Raw genomic sequence first — 20,614 nt, 5'->3', positions numbered from 1 at the left:
ATTTGTTTTGGCACATATATATTTCCTTTTGTGATGCCAGGCATTCCACTCATGTTTCCCCCTCCAGTACACCACCTGTACAGATGCCTCGAGCACATTTAGTTTGCCTTTAAGGCATGGAGTCCACAGCAACACCAGTCATCAGTATTTGTGGCAACAGGCATACATCCAGAGGCAAATAGGGACGAAATCATAAATTTTACTGAATGAGATTCAGGTTTGTTCGACTCAGCAGACTTAATCAGCTGCAGATTGGAGGCTCGCAACATACCAGGGAAATTGAATATCCTAGCAGAAGGATAATTCTCACAGAATGGCCTTTTGACCCAGAGGTATTCTCTGTTGGGTCACAACCACCCTGCACATCGATCTACTTGTCACTTGTCTAAACAACTACATGTAGTTCCAAGCTATGTCAGCCCAGTACCTAACCCACTAGCTCTTCAGATAGATGCAGTGTCCAAGACATTATCTTTGCAAATGCCTTCTCTCCTAGGCCTCTCCTTGACTGAGTAATCAAGAAGATGAGGAGACAAATTGTGTCAATATTTTGGTAGCTCCATCATGGCCTAACCAAGCTTGTGACCCAAGGTTATTTCCACTACTGATGGAGAAACCTCTATATAAAAGCTCCCAGAGTGTCACTGTGAGATGTTCTGTGCTGGCCAACATCAGACATATTTCTTGGCAACCTCCAGTACCTCCACCCACTTGCTTGGAAGTTATTGAGTCAAAGATGCTGGCTGCAGGATTCTCTGAGTCTGCCTCTACTACAGTACCTTCATCATGGAGACCATCATCTCAGTTGAGGAAATCTCAGGTCACATACCTGTAATATTGCTGAGTGAGGCGTTAAACAACAAACCAACAAACAAACAAACTGTTGTGTTTGGATTTTAGTGAGCAGAAGTTGTCTGTGTTTTTAAGAAGCGGATTAAAGAGAATAAAGGAAGGGAATGATCTGAGAACATGAGTGTTAGTTATCCTTTACAAGGAAGAACACAAACATGTTAATGGTGACGAGTGGTTGAACAGATGGAAGAAAACAGTAAGCAGTTAAAATACAATACAATGCAGAGGAAAGAAACAGAAAACTTTGATAAAGATCAACTGTTTTTTCTACAGTTTGATATTGACTCTGACAAAAGTAGTATCAGCCCTAGATGGAAGAACTATTTAGACAGGTTGGAAAATTGGTTTGTTGCTATGAAACTAAAGGACGAGGAAGACGACAATTCGAAATGTGCACATCTACTAAATTACACTGTTGAAGCGGTGTATGACATTTATGTTGCAAACATATGTAAAGGTGTTCAGAACTATGAAAACACGAAGAAAATACTCAAAGACTGCATACAAATGTTCAAGTGGAGGTATTTGTATTTCGCAGTTCCAAACAGAAACCTGGACAAACGTTGGATGATGGGGTGACTGAACTGAGCTTATTCAACATTGCTCATGAAACAGATTCAGAAGAAATGCCTCACGAAAAATGGGGAAAGTCTTTAGACATCGTAATAATGGGTCATACATTAGAAATCACTGACTCACAAGCACAAGCTATGGAGGACGATGAAAGAGCCACAATTAACAAGGTACACACAAGCAACAGAACAAGAACAAAAACAACACAAGAGAAAACTGACAAAGAAAGGAAAAGATACACCCATGACAAGAAAGCACAGGACTCCAGATATCACAAGCAACATCAGAGAGATAAAGACAACAGATTTAAGAAAAAGGGAAAATTTCATTTGGATAAATCCAAGTGTTCATACATAAAGGGGATTGTCCAGCAAGAGGAAAAACCTGCAATTTCTGCAAGAAGCCAAATCACTTTATGAAAGCTTGCATCAAACTGCAGAAACAGACAGTTGAATAACATAAACACGGGAGAAACAGTACCGGAGGACAGTAACACAGACACATCGGAAGACGATTACTGCTACAGGATCATTTTGGTGTAAAACGACAAGATCTTACACGTGAAAAAGAAGCGATCAACTGTCCTATCAATCAAGATAAACAACAAAGCATGTGATGTCATGATAGATACAGGAGCATCAGAAAACATTATTGATGAAGATCTTTTCAAGAAGCACAAGCACTAACATACAATGTCACATGTTCTATGTAGCAGAAGGACACTGTGAATCACTTTTGAGAAACGAAACGACTCAAGAGTTGGGACTAGTAAAAATCTTCAGACGAGAACACGCACCAGAAGATATAAGTATCCAGAACTCTTTAACGGTATTGGTAAGCTCAAGAATACAGATGAAACAATAGACGCAGACCTTTTCACCTCTTTTGAAAGGTAGTAAACAGGTTAATTGAGGCAGACATTATAGAGAAAGTGGAAGGAGGAGCTTACAACATGGGTATCGCCTATAATTACAGCACCAAAGAATAATAGTGATGACATGACAGTGATGTGTTGACATGCGCACAGCCAACAAAGCCATGAAAAGGGGGTGACATCAGAGTTCTGTGATGAAGGAAATCACCCATGACTTAAAGTCTTCAGAAACTTGGACCTACAGGCTGGATTTCATCAAATACAGTTACATCCAGATTCCTGCCAAATTACGTTTAGTACACTCATGGGACTGTATCACTAAAAAATGTGAAGTTCTACATGATCGCCTAGAATTCTTTGGTATGGTAATCAGTGCAGAAGATGTGTCACCTGACCCAAAGAAAGTGGAGGCCATAAGAAACACAGAAAAGCCCTCAAACTTGTCTGAAGTGATGAGCTTCCTTTGAATAACTAACTACTGTGGTCGTTTTATCAAGCACTATGCAACATTAACAGCGTCACTGAGAAGACTCACAAGAAAAGATTCTGAGTGGAGTTTGAAAACAGAACATGACTTGGCATTCTAGAGCCTTCAGGAAACACTCTTGGAACACTGTGTCAATCCATATTTTAATCTGCAAAAGTACACAGGGATTATCGTTGACCTTAGCCCGTGTGGACTGGGAGCCATATTGACGCATGACAGGCAAGTTGTATTGTACAGCAGAATAGCGTTAACAGATACAGATACAGCTAAATAGAAAGAGAAACGTTAGTTGTGGCATGGGCCTGCGAGTATTTCAACATGTATGTATATGGAGCACCACATATCATGGTCAGAAATCTGGCAGAAATCAAAACCATCACTATGCATAGAAAGATGGGGATTGAGGCTACCTTAAAAGATGGTGATTAAATATCGCCCTGGAAATGACAACCCAGCAGACTACATGTCCAGACATCCACAATCTGTAGGAGTTCAAGTGCCCATGCAGGAGATAATAGCGAAACAGTGTGTCAACTTCATAGCCCAAACATCTGTGCCAAAAGCAATGACACTTGTAGAGAATATTGGTGCAAACAAACAGAATAAAACCGTGCAAATAGCTATTAAATTGACCAGATCTGGAAAATGGAATAGTTTTAAGATGATCACAGGAGAACAGAAGAGATATCATACAGGAAGAGCTTATGTCATTAAGCAAAACAGACGATGATTTTACATGTCATACAGAAGTTATCCTTTTGAAGGGTCAACTTATTGTGATACCAATAACATTACGAGAAAGGGACATAGAGATTGCACATGAGGGTCACCAAGGGGTACAAAGAACCAAAGCTTTCCATTGATCAAAAGTATGGTTTCCAGGAATAAACAGTTTCTTGAACAAAGGATTCAGAAATGCTTACCTTGCCAAACAGCTACATACAGCAACGCGGACTGAGTCACAACTTATGTCTCGCATGCCAGAGAAGGTGTTGGACCACTACCAACCAAGGAGTCCTTGTTCGTAGAAACTGATGAGTATTCACGGTACCCTGTAATGGAGATTGTCAGATCAGTATCCTGTGCAACAGTAGTTCCGGTTCTTGATAAAATATTGACTCAGTTTGGCATTCCAAAGCTTATCAAAATAGGTAATGGAAGCCCTTTTCAAAGTCACAGATTTGCAGAGTTTGCAGATTATAAAGGATTTACACACAGAAAAGTGACACCATGATTGCCACGTGCAAATGCACAGGCTGAGAGTTTTAACAAACCAATGATGAAGGCAATAAGAACCGTAGTGTTGGAAAACAAATACTGGAAACAAGGGTTACAAAGTTTCCTCTATCAATATAGAGCTACTCCACATGAAACAACCCAAGTTTCCCCTTTTGAGCTGATGTTCTGGAGACAGGTGCAAACAAACTTCCTCAGATCAACAAGAAAGTACAGCCAACTGATCTTGATGTCAAGGCAAGAATGATGAGAAAGCCAAACTGAAGATGAAAGAGTATGCTGATGCAAGACTTTATGCAATTCAGATTGAATTTAGTATTGGTGATACAGTATTGCTAAGGACAGACAAAAAATCAAACAAGCTCAAAACGCCATGGAATCCAGCAACACATGAAATTGCCAACAAAATAGGGAGAATGGTGGCAGTAAAATTCGGTGACAAGAAATGCTTCATTCTTCAAAAAAATTCCAACAGATTCCCATGGCATAAAGGAAACTGTTGTGGAGGAAGCATGTGAGATCTTTGACAACGGATGACAAAATAAAACAATGACACTATTGTTACTATTGAGTGGGTGAGTGAGTTGGGTTTAACGCCGCTTTTAACAGTGTTCCAGTTATATCACAGCGTGTCAGCTTAATGTGGGAGGAAAGCTTGAAGTGATGCAGGTCTCAGACGTTTACCGCTTTAGTGAAACCCACGAGCACGGGTATGGTGTTGACAAACCTAGATACATAATCAGGGCGAAACTGGGATTCGAACCCATAATCATAAGTTTCTGGCGTGCCCAAGGGACGCAACTCTGCACTGTGAATCACGGCGCCTTAGACGACTGGGCCACTCCTGCCCCCCTTGTTACAACAGAAAATCCTCCTCAATACACCAGACCAGTGCGTATGAGGAAAGAACCTACTTACCTCAAAGACTGTTAAATATTGACTGTTGACAGAGTTAGTATAGTCAGCCATATCAGTATTAGTTGGGTCATTAGATAGTGTGTTATCATTTAACATGACAACAAAGGTGTCAAGAACAGTTTGTGTTGTCATTTAACATGACAACAAAGGTGTCAAGAACAGTTTGTGTTGTCATTTAATGTGACAACAAAGGTGTCAAGAACATTTTGTGTTGTCATTTAACATGACATCAAAGGTGTCAAGAACAGTTTATTTTTATTAGCTAGTGGTATTGATATAGTTTATCCAGTACGACATTATGGAACGTAGTATTGACGGTTTGAATGTCCATCAGCAGCAGATCACAGGCAGATTACTATTCCTATGGTCACAAATATTTTCAGACAAGAAATATCAGCATTGTACCATAGTTGGCTACAAATCAGCCTTGGCGTTAGTCCTCTTACATATTTGAGTGTTGTACTTACTGACATGCCACCCTAAATTGCCTTATGAAGTCTTTCTAAATAGAGGACATTAAAACTCCACGTCTGCCCAAAATGGAATCTTCCCATTGTGCTGTCTGTGTTGTTAGAATCACTTTTTACTAATGCATAAAGCTACCTTTTTACTAGTGTCTCAGAAGACAGTTTTTCTCCCAGCTATGGCCACCTCAGCAAGATTATGGGAATTACATGCTATGTAGACAGCTCTCATGATCAAACTTTCCCCAGAATGAAGAATGAACTCTCACTGAGGCCTCGATCGGAGGGTCATGAGCCCACAACTTCAACACACATGCCTGTATGGTTCGTACATCAGTATTAGCAGGCCACACCTTGAACAAGAGATTCAAGGTTTGGCTGATTCTCAGACAGACAGCTTCAACAGTGTGGATCAATTAAACACACTGGGTTGGATTGCTGATGCATCGAAACTGCAGAGAGGACTTTCCAAGGGGGATTGTCAATCCGGGTCTTTCATTAAGGACAAGAATGTGGACTCTCTTACCTTACCGCCTAAACATGTGATGTAGGACATGAGCAAGCATCTGGATAAAGCCTTCTCTTCTCAAGAGACTGCAAAATGGACTAAAGGCACCATGTGATAACTTGTTAGAATGTGGCACAAACAATAAGGAGATCTGCGGAACTAGATCCAGAACACCAAGATGACGAGTCATCCATCAATTGTGGAAGATTGGGAGTTGATGCATTGTCGAACCCTGCCATAGTTCTCTATGATTCTATCAGCAAGAGGGGCTATGGCGATGTCTTTGGCACATGTGGCGATGTTGGAGGAGGCTCATGTTCGTGGTACGACTGTGCTGATTGATACATGGCAAATTTCAAAGAGTGATGGATTAACTTTTTTAATATATGACAGCTCTGTGTAGGAGAGGTATTCTTCACACTTTTGAGGAACAGTTTAAGGTTTCCCTGTCTCCAAGTTGCTCGCAAACAGTTTTTAGGCGGTAGCTAGAGAAGTGACAGAGGACATTCATCTTCAGATATTGTTGGACCTGTAACTCCAAAGACAACAGAATCAGTACCCGATAGGAAGTCAGTCCATTGCACACAGATTTGAAAGAGGCCTTTTCATTTAAGAAGGCTAACTTTCTTGGGAACAGACCGGTAGGCAGGAAATTGGAACTTTTGCAGGCAACTGAACGATACTGGACAGCCCTTACATATTGACACTGCTGAGTGGATTGCAGACTGCTACACTTCCACTGATGAATCACTGTATGCAGTGAGACTACTCTGGCAGCAAAGTTCCAGTTCTACCAGACACTGACCAGACCATCTGGCTGGATGTTGTTGTTGTACAATGAACAGAATGAAATAGATATTTGACTTGTATAAAGAAACATTTAGATTTGTTTGTTTCTATTAATAACTCAAGTAATATCATCAATATCAAACATTGGTCTTCCCTCTTCATCTAAATTTACTATATATTCAATGCCATTAAAATAAGATCTTACTTCTCGCTATCTCAGTTGGGTTAGACAGAGAGCACTAAAACAATGAAGCCGAGTTCTTAATGGCCGTAGGTTAGAAAGCATTTCCTGTTGTCTTTTAAGTCACTTCCGGTATCAGGAAGGATATGTGCACTACTGTATCTGATTATTATATGGTCTTTATGAGCGATGAGATATTTAACTGGTCCGTTTTGAGTGAGAAAAAGAAATTCAGTTTTGGCGATGCTCCAGTTTGGCATTTTTAATGTGGTAACTCTATTTGTCTGCCTTGCAATTTGAGACCGCGTTGCCCGCCAATACGAACGCCGCCAGTATCAACAGCTGCAGCCAAGAACAGTGTCGGGGCGGTTTTACACTACATGGGTAACAATGCAATGTACCAGGCGCAGCCCATTTCTAGCCGAGAGCTGCAGTGGGGTTCTACAATAACCACAGCATGACCCTCAGTGTTTCGGGGGACATAAATCAAGTTTTTGGAAGCGCAATTCATATTTTCACGGAAATAAGACAGTTTTTCCGTCTTTGAATGTAAAAGAACATCATTGTAAAACATGAGGGCAAGAACCACAATTAGGTCTGTTACACTTTTGCACTGTTTTACATTCTTGTTTTCCTTTTGAGATAGAAGTCCTAGTAAGAATCTGCTGCAGATTTTGGCTCTGACTTTTACTTTTAATAAGTTTATTTAGTGACATTTTTGTTCTTTACACTTATTTAAAGAATGCCGTGTCTCCTGAACATTTCCAAATATTGTTTATTGCATCTTCTACTATTTTTCTAGGGTAGTTTCTTTCTAATAGTGACTACCTCAGTTCATCGAGTCTACATTGTGCACGATCTGAATTAGATACTCGCGCGCAGATTCTATGTGCCTATGAGTAAGGGACACTGTTTTTAGTATGACGGGGGTGACAGGAATCGTAATTGAGGTATTGTTCGGAATATGTTGGTTTCTATTTACATCTGTTTCAATGTTATTGTTTGAAATTGTAACCATTATATCTAGAAATGATAGATTTTCATCGCTCATCTTTAAAGTAAAGGTTAAACTTGGATGGAGTGTCTGTAAAGTATCTATCAAACATTGTAGATCGTCTTCATTCCGATTCCACAGAACAAAACAATCATCTAAAAATCTTTTCCAATTATCTTGAAATCCCCGTCCAAGTTTAATACCAAATTATTACGTTTATTTATCCAGTATTCAGTATCTTCTATACCGAGATCATGGGGAATGTTTCAATATATAAACTACATCATACTATACATATATATAGATCTATACTTTGTTGTGATTTTATGCATAGATTAATATGTCAGGGCTATCAACGACTTTGTCTTCTCGTTAAACTCAAGGTCCACACTGTTTCAAAAATACAGCTATTACTATCTTCACCTTATTATGTCCGCTACTTGTAAAACCAAAACATACATTATGTTGTACAAGGTGTCTGGGCCTAGATTTTCGAAACGATCGTATCCCTACAATTATCGTAAAGTTATCGTAAGGAAATCATAGGCTATCGTAGCCTATTTACGAAACTATCATAGCCCTAAGATATCTTAAGATTGTCGTAAATCTAAGATAGCCCCATACCTGTCGTAAGTTTATTTTATCTTCATCCAAGATGGCGGCATACTTTTCCGTAGATATTTTGCCAAACAATGAGTCTGCCTTACGTTCAAACGTTGACATTTCATTTTGTTAAACTGTGTGATTCAAATTGACACTTCGAAACACGAAGAACGCATCAAAGATTTCACATAAAAAATGTTCTTAATCACGACAGCGATCCACATAACTGTGGAGTCGATAGCTTACAATATATTTCTATCCAAGTCCATGCTGAAGAAGTGTGAAACGACATACCTTTTTGATAATTTGGGAAGGATAAAAATGGAAGGTGTCGGCAGGATACAATAATGATCGTGACCTTCTTGATAACTCAGGGGCAGCTAATCTTAGTTCATACTCTAACTGAGAGTGGTTTCCCTTTGTATTCGCCCGGGGAGGACTTGCTCAATGTTACAGTGTTCATAAAGCGCAGAGTTCCGCTGTTATATTTTCCTGATCGCATTTGTGACCATGCTTTAGTCTTTATTTTCGCATTTTTTAAAATTGTATCAGTCTACATGTGTGATGAAGTGCAAAAAAAACCATAAGCGTTTCACATCAGGTTTTACATCTAAAATGGTGTGGAACGAGCGGTTTTAATAATTGAATGTAACTATACAGTGTAGTATTTATTGATTTAACAAGGAAATACATGTGATCCAATATGTGTATAGTATATTTGTGTAAAGAGTATATTTAATCTATTTCTAGCTAAAGTAATTGTAGGTTATCTATATTATTGAAAGACAAATATTTGATTACAAGTGATTAAATATTGTCTGTTGAATAATTGCATTCTTTAAAAACAGGTGATTAACGGCATAGATGTATTCCATTAAAGGAGAATACTAAGGCAAAAACATTTTTTTCATAGGTGTAAAAGCATTCAAAAGGCCACCTTCCACGATAAAAATTTTGACACAAAGTTGGTAAAATGGCAATAAATACGTAAAAAACGTAATGCAGGAAAGTTCTTCCTTCGTATTTTGTGAAGAAAATTAGAGAGGCATTCCCAGCAGAATATGACTTGTACACTGGCTTTAAGTATGCAAAACCATGACTATCTAGGAGTGAGTGTGAGTGATTTTGATTTTACGCCGGTTTAGGCAATATTCCAGCAATATCACGACGGGGGACACCAGAAATGGGCTTCACACATTGTACCCATGTCGGGAATCGAACTTGGGTCTTCGGCGTGACGAGCGAACGCTTTAACAACTAGGCTACCCGACCGCCCTGACTATCTTGGAAGTCTTGTATGAAATGAATTTTGATGATTGTGTGGAGTGTGAACTAAGGGAAAAGACTTTTGTCTTATTGTTTGTTTATTTATTGTCTGCGCCACTCGGCAATATTCCAGCTGTATGACAGCAGTCTGATTGATCATTACATTATATTCTGTCAATTAAATAAACTGTATATCAAAATTTGTCTGTCAAACAGATTAACTTGATATTGTTGTAACAATGCTGTGTCAGATTAGTTATTTTCATCTGCGAGAAGTCTGATGTGATGAAACCATTTCTTGTCAGCTGAGACCAGAATAACAACAAAACATTTGCCAAATCATTTTCAATCAAGGTGTAATCATGGTAGCATTAATATGAGCATCACAACTCAGTCACAATCATTGAACATAGTTGATTCATGGGATCACTAACAATTCAGTTAGTCAGTTTGTTGGGATTAACCCTGCTTTCAACAGTTTTCCATTCATGTCACATATTAATGTGGGAGGAAAACCCAAAGTAATGCATGTCTCTGATGTTCGCCAATTTTGCGAAACCTGAAAGCACTAGTATAGTGCTGACAAACTAAGAAACAATAAGCACAAACTGATGTAAACTGCTCCTAGCCAGTTTCTCCATGAAATATGATGAATAAATGTTGAGACACTTACTAAATATATATATACATTTTAATGAAGGAATAATACCACTAATTCATCAGATTACGCAGAGTTTCTCAAGACATCAATTTCAAATCGATTCTGATTGGTCAATCAGAGGCTATTACATCACAATAAACCTCCTCTGATTGAAACAGCTGGTTTGACGGACGCATCACCGCGGAAGCTAATATTCATAGAATTGTACTATTTTCAGTCATTGTCGGTAGGCATATTTAAATAATTATATCTAAAATTACAGGTTACAAAATGCACAGATGCGGTTACTACAATATTCAAAGGATGTGTGGCAATACATTTCGTGCAAAAAAACACGACAGAAATCAACAAAGGGAATGTATTTACATTTTGGAGACAACAGAGAGCTTGGAATTTTGGCGCTTTTCTATATACGACAGTGATGTCATATCTTTTTCGTCACAATGAGCGATATGACGTCATAATTGTGACGTGCGATGTAGAGCGAAAGCCTTGCAAAGCTTGCTTTGTTTTCTTTAGGGATGCCCACCTCATGCTGTGGTTATATATGCTTTCAATGCCTGTCATATGTTCGAGTGAAGTATTACAGTGTAAACAAACTGCTTGAGTATATACATCACCATATTTTGTTCGGTGATTCCGTCATTCAGATCGTTAACCCACTCAAAAAACTGAACTCAACCCATGCCGCTTCACTCAGTATATTTGCTAACACCAAAGAGTTCGCATTTTATTTAGTCATGGTAGAATGGAGATAAACATACTGTGTTTTCAATGTAGAGCTAGGTTACCTGTAGATTTAACCGCGCTAAATTTAACATTTGAAACCTCACGCTGTGCGTTGGGTTCCAAATTCAATTTAGCGGGGTTAAATCTACAGGTAACCTAGCTCTACATTGAAAACACAGTATGTATATCTCCTAATTAACTCTAAAAATTACCAGCACCCCCTAATTTTTACCAGTCCCAACTGTTTTTAATATTTCAAGACAAAGTCGTGACAAATGGATATTTAACCTAAAAATAGACAAGTTAAAACCCTGATGTAACAGACAAGCTGACTTTCTTAGAAAAATGTACTAGTATGAATATCACCGATGATTTGTTCAACAACAAAGATTTATAAGGTACTTTATTTGCCGGTACACAGGGACTGGCAGTCACATGAATTTCCGGTCCAGGTCTAATTTTACCGATAAAAAACTGGTATTCATGGTGAACGGGAACGCTGCATAAAAAACAACATGCTGAGCTGACTGGTGCTTCTTTTACATATCTACCTCTCACCTTCATAGGAACATGCTTGGTCCCTGTGAAGTATGCTCACCATTGTTGTACATATCTGTAAGCTACATGCATAGATCATGTAATAAATCTGCATATATTGTACTACTGGTCTCTTGTTCTACCTGGCTAAGCCACCCCCTTAGTAACATTCATAAGCGATGCACAGCAGGTAATGAGGTCACAGGGGTTACATTCAGAACAGTCACAACAGTCATACAAATAATGACATAGTCTTGAAATGTCACTATTTTGGAATACAGAATCTTGACTTTTGTTTGGAGACCAACTCTTCCTTCACAAAGGGTTTAAAGCTCTTGGTAAGCAGCAAAGGTTTACTGAGGAAATGCTTGTCTGCATCTTTCCTTGCGACGGTGTAGTTTGGCAAAGCTGTTCTTCTCTCTATTACAGCCTGCCGCAGGTCTTCGGCATAGTCTGCACAATACAAAATAGCAATAGCAATTTCGCTGTAAACAAATTAAGAAAGTACAGGTGAGACAACACAGGTTATATGGTTTTCTATTTGTAACGACATGTAAATAGAAATCTTCTATATGTTATTTGGTGCATAAGGTCAAATGAATAAAATAAATAATTCAAATGCTGAAAATGGTCTTTATGAATAAGTGGAAGCTATAATTCTGAACAAATTTGTTATTAGGGAAACAATTATTTTCACTTCAGTCTTACTTCACCATGAGCTAGAAACATCTACAGTGCTTAAACTTACTATAAGTAACCGGTTGTTTAACAGGTTTTACAATGGCATCCTCTCCTTTCTTTGATTTGGGATACACCATCTTCCATCTCAAATTTCCCTCACAATCTGTTGCTTGTACACGGTTTCCATTTTCATTGAAATGGAGAGCTGCGAGGAACATCCTGAAATGGTCAATGTTTTAGTCTAAAAGTTTGTTTGAAAGTGTGAGTGAGTGAGTTGGGTTTAATGACGCTTTTAACATTATTCCATTTATATCACAGCGTGTCAGCTTAATATGGGAGGAAAGCCTGAAGTGATGCCGGTCTCAGACGTTTACCACTTCGGGAAAACCCACAAACATGGGGATGGTGCTGACAAACCTAGAAACATAATCAGGGTGAACCATGACTCGAACCCATGATCACAGGTTTCTGCCATGCCCAAGGGACGCAACTCTGCGCAGCGAATAGTGACACCTCAGACGACTGGGCCACCCATGCCCCCAGATTGTTTGAAAAGTGAAATTACAATGGCTAATGGACTTCTACCATGTGTAAACCAAGCATCTTAGCTTCTGCAGTACAACATTCTTTCCTCACAATCCATGCAGTGGTATAAAGTTTGTATGGATGTCGACAACACTCAGATATTTGCGATTTTACTACTGTTGCGTTTCTTTATTGCAGAGTATAAAAAGCAATTATTATGAAGTATTGTTTGGGTTCTCTGTGATGACTCACCTTGCCATCATTGCAGCATAAAAGTAGTGGGTGTTCTTAGGCGCAAAGTGATTTACCACATTGTGGAAAACCTCCAACGCATACGTCTGATACACTAGAGACAGATTTGGCAAATCTCTCACAAGGTAACCACTGCTGACAACCTCATTGAAAGCTTTATATGGTTTAGAACCTATAAAAACAAAATTGATACTGTTTATTATCTAATTCATGCTAACATGGTCAATGTTATGTGTAACTTTATACATTTTCTAATACACAACTTATAAAGGAATGTATGACTGTGTGTAAAGCAATATTTTACAACATTATAGCACACACTATTTTACACTGGTATTGGTAAAATATGCATGTTTAATATTTATTTAAAGAAACAAGTGAGTGAATGTCAAGTATATCAGTCAGCAGTGAATGTCAATTATATCAGTCAGCAATGAAATCCTGCACATCCAATAAATGTGATACCATGAAAACAACAAGCATAAGTTGGTACTGACAAACCAAGGGCAAAACAAAAACCCAAATAGTTACCATCATCATCAGATCAAGAGGATGACAAAAGATAATATGAAAATAAAAAAGTCCTTTCCATTGGATTCACCTATATCAGGTAAATGAAATGAAAATTCATTACAAATAAACATTTTAAGCCTTTGTTTTAAACAGATGAACCAGCTTACCTTCTTTCAACCACAGTCTTTCCTCAGCCAATGGTCCATGCTCGCACTGCCTGAATTTAGTCGAGTGTCCTTCATGCTTGTTTGCAACATGATTTGTCACTGACAACCATTTGTCCACCTTCATATCTGGATCATCTTTACATGAAGCTGCTACCCAGTACATATGGTTTGTCGTTGACTTGATCCAAGGGCGGATTGCAGCACATACACTCTTTTTCGCAGCTGCTTCCAGTTTCTTCCCAACTCCTGTAATCAATTGTAACATGTAATTCGGGGTAGAAACCATTTGCATAAACACCTTGTAAACAGCTCCTTTCAGACCAGTGGTTTATGTAAAATAACTAATCCCATTTTCACTAGTCCCGGTTGTATTTTTTGGGGACAGATAATGTCATGAATGTCAGCAAATAGATGATGACAATAAATAGTAATGTGCATGTGAGTGATTGATTAATTATTGCTTACAACGCATTAGGAGTCTTGTAATGCAGCAATGTTCGGCGATCGTGCAATGGAAGTTGCCAATTCATTTTATAATCTGTAATAATAAACTGACTTAACACAAAATGTTTAGCATTCACCAATCACCATGATGAGTATCCTTACCTTTGGACACATGCCACACATCAAAGTAATGTTTCTTGTCTTTATGATCCTCTCTCATGTATTTCTTCACTGAGACATGGCGATCGGTGATGACTGCCTCAATGGAACACCCTTTCTTTTTGAGAAATGATAACCCTCGCTTCAGTCCCTCGATCAAGTTCCATGTGTTGTGAATTCTTCACTTCATTGCACTAAAACAAAAGTTGATATGCTAAAACATTCTACAACAAATTTATCACGTCATCGAAATCCAATTGCATGGATTAATGTTCATGATATCAATCACTGTACTGTCTGGTTCAGACTGGAATATTACAGACAGCAAACAAACATCTATTGGCTATATTGATACTTTTTGCACATCATTACAGCAATGAATCTGAACCTCACTTATTACTCACCTGAACAAGCTGTATATCTAAAATTCTCCTGTCTCGAAGATTCATCAAGGTATATGTGCCATATTTTGCACAATGGCCCGTGCTGTCGCATCTCCCATCACCTCCCAAAACAAGCTGTTTCCCACCAACATTTGCCAACAAGCTGGACTGATGTTCGTTCCAAACTTTCAGACAAGATGGTACTGCATAGCATCGCTGTATGTTGATGAAAGTATCCATGTTAAAAATTGGCATTTTCATGAACCTGAACATTCTCAATACTTGTGCAGCACATCCCCCACTCACAAGAATACTGCTGGCACACAGAAGATTGCCCCAGGACATTGTCCCTTGCATTGACTGGCTGTTCCATCTTGTATTGTGCCCAATCAAGCATTCAGTTTCAACAATTATCATGACGCCTTGTTGTTGCATCAGCTTAACTTGACAAGCCATGCCACAAAATGCACTTGAACTTGAACTTGACTGATATGAGCAAAACTGAAAAAGTTTGGCAAGTGATGTTTCAGAGACGAGAAACTGTCTTTCATTTTGTGGATTTGATGACATGTGGAGCAAATGATCAGTTTCAGTATCAGTTTCACTTTCATCCAACTCTGAATATTCAGAAGGCATGTACTCCTCGTCACTAGCTGAAACTGTGTCCTCACAGGCATGGTCATCCTCCACTGCTTGGCTTGTGACACTGCACATCTCATGCTGATCAGGTGAAACTTGTGATATAGATGCATACTGTAAACAGGGATTTTTTGGCGACCGTTTAATTATTGCGAGTTTTGCGAACGACACTCAATCGCATAAATTAAAAACGCAAAAATAAGTATAAATGATATATAAATACTTTATTTATTGCAACACGTCATCAAATGTTGAAATCATCAACCAGAACCACAAGTTACTCAAAAAGTTAAAAACACAAATGAATACAGAATGGTCACACAATACATCACAAATGACAGTGTAAACATACCAGTCAGTGTCACTGTTACCTCACAGTAATCCTGCCTTCTTCCAACCTCGCTTGACTGCGTCAGTGTCCTTTGCAATTTTGTCCACAATTTTGGTTGCATTCAAACTCACAGTCATGACACTGAGTTGAGTCAATTATCGTATTTGATAATTGGTCGCAATCCCTTCCGGTCAACTTTCTGGCCAACTCAGATTAACTAGCTTCGGAGAGAAACTGTCTATTTTTTTTGGTAATCGAGAGGTCATCTCAACACGGCAACTCGCAAAAATATCTCGTCGCAGTATTGTCTTTGGTGTGGTATTCGCAATATTTTAACGACGCAGAAATAAAGCTGTTAACAATATTCAGATGAAAATAGCTGTAGTGATGGCAATGATACAAGCTCACATTGAACTTCTTTGGAGATGGTAGTGACTGACTTGCATTGGCAGGGAGTTGTGATGTAACTTGCTGTTGTGACATAGTCTGAGTTTTCTTGGTGACAAAACGTGAGCAGGTGTTCAAGGATGAGGTTAAACTGACAGACTCTCCAACTTGTATTTGTGTTTCATTTCCATCAGATGACATGGAATCATATTCATGTAAATATTCTTGTTCTTTCTTGTCGAATGCATCATGTTCATCCATGGCTCCTTTAAAGGCTTTGGATGGATTTGTTTCAGTCTGTTGCTCATCATTGAGGATATCTCTCAGGATCTGTGAAAAACAAAATATAAAGACATTATAAAAATCAGTGATAACCTATCATTATTACTGAATAATTATTATAGCATAGAGTAAAGATAATAAGGGCAGTTGTAAAACCTGTATTAACTTAAACACATACAACATGTACAAAAGGATTATATATTTTATAAACATTTTAGAAATTACTGTATCTCTGCAAAGTCACCGATTTTGATAAAACTTGCATATTTTAAAAACAGCCAATATACTTTATCAGCAATGTTGTTGAGAGCCAAATCTGATACCATCCAAAGACAATCTCACTGGCTCACCCACCCCTATAATAAATGACCAGTCCCAAAGAAAATTTGTATTCTGAAATATGATTGCAGTTCCTATGTGATAAACTGGTGACTGTACGGGGTCTGGGACTAATTGAAAAAACATATTGTCCCAGACAATGTTTAAAAAAATAATCATGCTTCACACAGGAAAATATGAAATTGTCTGTCTTACATTGTTGCAGGGAGTTATTTTGTTGAACAAAATGGATCCTAGTTGTTATATTAACAAATTATCTTGTCTCCATACAATATCCAAAATCCTCCTCTCTCTCAGATCATTTAATAGCTACGTGCAAGGTCATAACCTTAGCATGACATGAGGTCAGCCAATGAGACTAGAGAACAACTTTCACGCCACACAATACTGACAAATAGCGAGTCTGGAGCCGACGCGCGTAATTCGAGAAAATGGAAAACAATGTAACAGATACATCATTGTTGGCCGTTGAATTTACAGATAATTGTTTTTTCTGTTATAGCAAAACATTTTCAAGCTGATGGGAAATCTGTTACTGATTATAAAATACCAATTTCATCACAATATCGGACTCGATTAATGAAGGCTAAACAATACCACCGACTGTAAGCTGTTACATGTACTGATGTAGTATAAATGGAATATTGTGAAATGATTTAATTTTGTACTTAATCAAGTTATCAACGGTCAACTGTAACGGTTATGCCTATCGAAAACTAAGCTACCGCCAAAGTAGATCTAGCCCGCTTACCTCGTCCGTTTGTCGTTTCCTAAATGCTCCCCGTGTAACGCAAGGCAAACCATCGACAAAACTTTTGGTCCTGAATTTCGTGGGGACTGCGTCCTTCTTCAACCTAGCTTTTGGATGTTCGTACCCCATGTGTGCAAGGCGAAATGGGTCTCTTTCATAGGCATCCGCGTCTAAATGGTCGGAACATAATACAGCATACTTGCTTGGCTTCCAGTTTTTCTCCCCACGTTGGCACCTGTGTATCCAAACCTTTCTTCTGCCTAAATCTGTCTTTTTGCTTGGAAAGCGGAAGAAATGGTGACTATTTCCATTGTTGGATGACGTCGTGCAACCCCAGGCAACACAATAAACCATCTTATCAAGTACAAAAACGACAGAAAAAATTCGGTTCACATGACTGTAGCGCTTGGTCTTATGCAATATGGCCGGCCTTAGTCACATATGATGTCACGCGGGTAAATGGTCATGTGAGTTCACGGACTTCTGATTAAAATATGCATAATGGCCGAAGCCGAGAAAACAGTAATGTTTTTTTTCGATTAAAACATAAATAAAAATACTTTTGCATTAAAAATTGGTGTACATGTTTCTGATGACTTTATCTTTAACCCAGTCAATTATAGCATTTTTCTAGTATTCTCCTTTTAATATAGCAATTTGTTGATATTTTGACAGCAAAAGTTAAGCACATATTTTTGCATCATATTTTTTAGATTGGCGATTTGAAAAATCAAGTAAAAATTGGTTCCCATGCTCATTTGAGTTTAAAATGTCGTCAAAAAGTAACATATTTTGAACACTGTCCAAAATTCAGTTTCCAATATATTTTCGTAGCAAATGTTTATTGAATGAAATTTACTGATAGACATTTCAATCACAATAATCTTTGAATTTTGCATTCAATGGACCGATTTTATAATAATAATTAATGTTTTCTTTTTAAAATTTAAGTGTACATTTACCCGTTTTTTATTAAAAAAATATAGATACTTGAAACCATTCAGACAATAAAATAACTGTTAAGGATAGGGTCACCGGACAAATACTATTTAGAGACCCTCAGCAATGCTGCCAAACGTAATCGAACTATGTTTGGGAATAGATTTCACACATTTACAATTTAAATCAAATAAGAAAATCTGTTTATTAGCTCTACTTATTTTGAAAAGATGGAAAAAGGACTACATCATATGTATGTTCACATTAACTTATGGAGTGTTCCATTAGACAACATAACTTGACAATTCCTAAATCATCTCCCTTTGTGAACGAAAATTAGTGTCACTTTCAAATTTTGAAAAGGATTATGGATCCAGATAGATAAAAAAATAATAACATCATCTAAATACAAATAGCTTGACATTGTATTTGAGTCCTTTGTTTATTCATGAAAGATATTGGATATATATAAAACAAACAAATTCAATTTAAGCATACGTTGTCATTATAACCCGCTCGTGATGCGCTACTTCATGAACAATTTTTGTTTTGAGTGTTTCCAGGTATAATGTTGGTGTTTTCTCTAACTTGACTTTTGACATAAACGGAAAAACCAGCAGTATTGTGAAACTGACCCAGCACACATCACGTAACATCAGACTTGAACACGCAACTTAAATGTTTAATGCCTGCTGTTCCACCAAAGGTCTCGGCATTTAAATTTAGAATAATGTCCCTTACTTTTGTCCTTAACTTTGTACGCGATGTTATAACATAAAGTTCTGCGCGCTCGGGAGGGGACCATTTGAAGGGGAAACAATGAAGTATCTTTTTGCACATTTGTTTAATTCTAATTACTATAGTGTGGTAACTCTACACTTATTGATTATAACACTTATTGGGTTTGCAAAATGCCTTTGCATGACACACGAATGATATTTGTGTTGGGGTAGTCATCTTTTATCATAAAAACAAAACGCCTACATGTAGAACGTATGTAGACTGCCACTAAGATAGTTGCGTGTTAACATGTGACCTGACAATGTGATCATGAATTCCGTGTCACTTATCTTTGTTGTTGTTGTTGTTATCAGCAGCTGGGAATTTGTGACGTCATTGGGAAACATCGCGCTTTTTCATTCTCTAACACAAATGAGTTCTCTGTCAGAGTTATGATAGGTATCGTAGCTCTGAGCAATCTGCGACAGGTTTACGATTGTTTCGAAAATCTATCTTATCTTAACCTCAAGATATCTTATCTTTGAACGTACGTAGTTAAGATTTATCTTAGCTAACATCGTTTCGAAAATCTAGGCCCTAGTTCTGTTTTGCGTTTTACACACAACTGGATGTACCCTCCATACGTGCAAGAGTGCAAAACTGCATGTTTTCTGCTGGCGGATAGTACTATATAGAGCGTGAAGAAAATCCATACAGAAACAGACTACAGAAATCGCTACCATTGAAACAAGAAGTTTCAAAACATGTCAGATAACAGTTTGTATCTGTAGGATTTGTGATATGGGAATGCATTTCAATAGTGAATTTTATGTAAATACTATAGGGTGCCTAGTCTGACAGTTATGAATGATCTATTTCGGAGCAACATGTTAAAAGATGTTGTTATACATGAATTATGTATGATTTCTCTCTCCGTCGTCTTAAGTGACTACAATTAGACATGGTAACTGACAATCCCACTCTACACATACACATGAAATTTAGCCAAAATCGGACAAGTAGTTCGGAGTTACAGGTGTTTAGAGTTCTGCTCTGTGGCAAGTTTATGACAGGAGTTTCTGTTTAACGTTGAGATAATAAATTTACTGAAATGGTTCATAATTTCACCATCGCACTGTTATATGCCGATAAAAAACAACTAATTTTTTTAAAATTAAGATATCAGAGATATGATTTTTGAAATCAATTTGCACAAATGTTACGATATTAAAAGGTTCCTAGCATGAAATGCAAACCACCTTCAATAACGCAATTGAGGTAAGTTCAAGAAAATTTACAAATTTTGTGTTCGCTTTGTTCTTAACCTTGGTATGATTGAAAACACAAGGATATTTTTGTATAGAATTGTGTATTTTCCTATGAGGAATAAATGTGCAAAATATTTCTTTAATTGGCCCTTGTTTAATGAG

General features: G+C 37.8%; 1 protein-coding gene and 1 pseudogene across 4 annotated transcripts in view; one reads left to right on the top strand and one right to left on the bottom strand.

The window, feature by feature from the left end:
• LOC139445614 (RNA polymerase II-associated protein 3-like) overlaps positions 1–20,614 on the top strand; it is a 383,319-nt gene that overhangs the window by 266,751 nt on the left and 95,954 nt on the right. The window lies entirely within an intron of this gene.
• On the bottom strand, positions 11,938–15,090 carry LOC139445289 (uncharacterized; annotated as a pseudogene).

The sequence above is a fragment of the Haliotis cracherodii genome, unplaced genomic scaffold (assembly GCF_022045235.1).
Source record: "Haliotis cracherodii isolate W230 unplaced genomic scaffold, xgHalCrac1.p SCAF_6, whole genome shotgun sequence".
Taxonomy (NCBI): domain Eukaryota; kingdom Metazoa; phylum Mollusca; class Gastropoda; order Lepetellida; family Haliotidae; genus Haliotis; species Haliotis cracherodii.
This window is presented reverse-complemented; position numbering and strand designations above follow the sequence as displayed.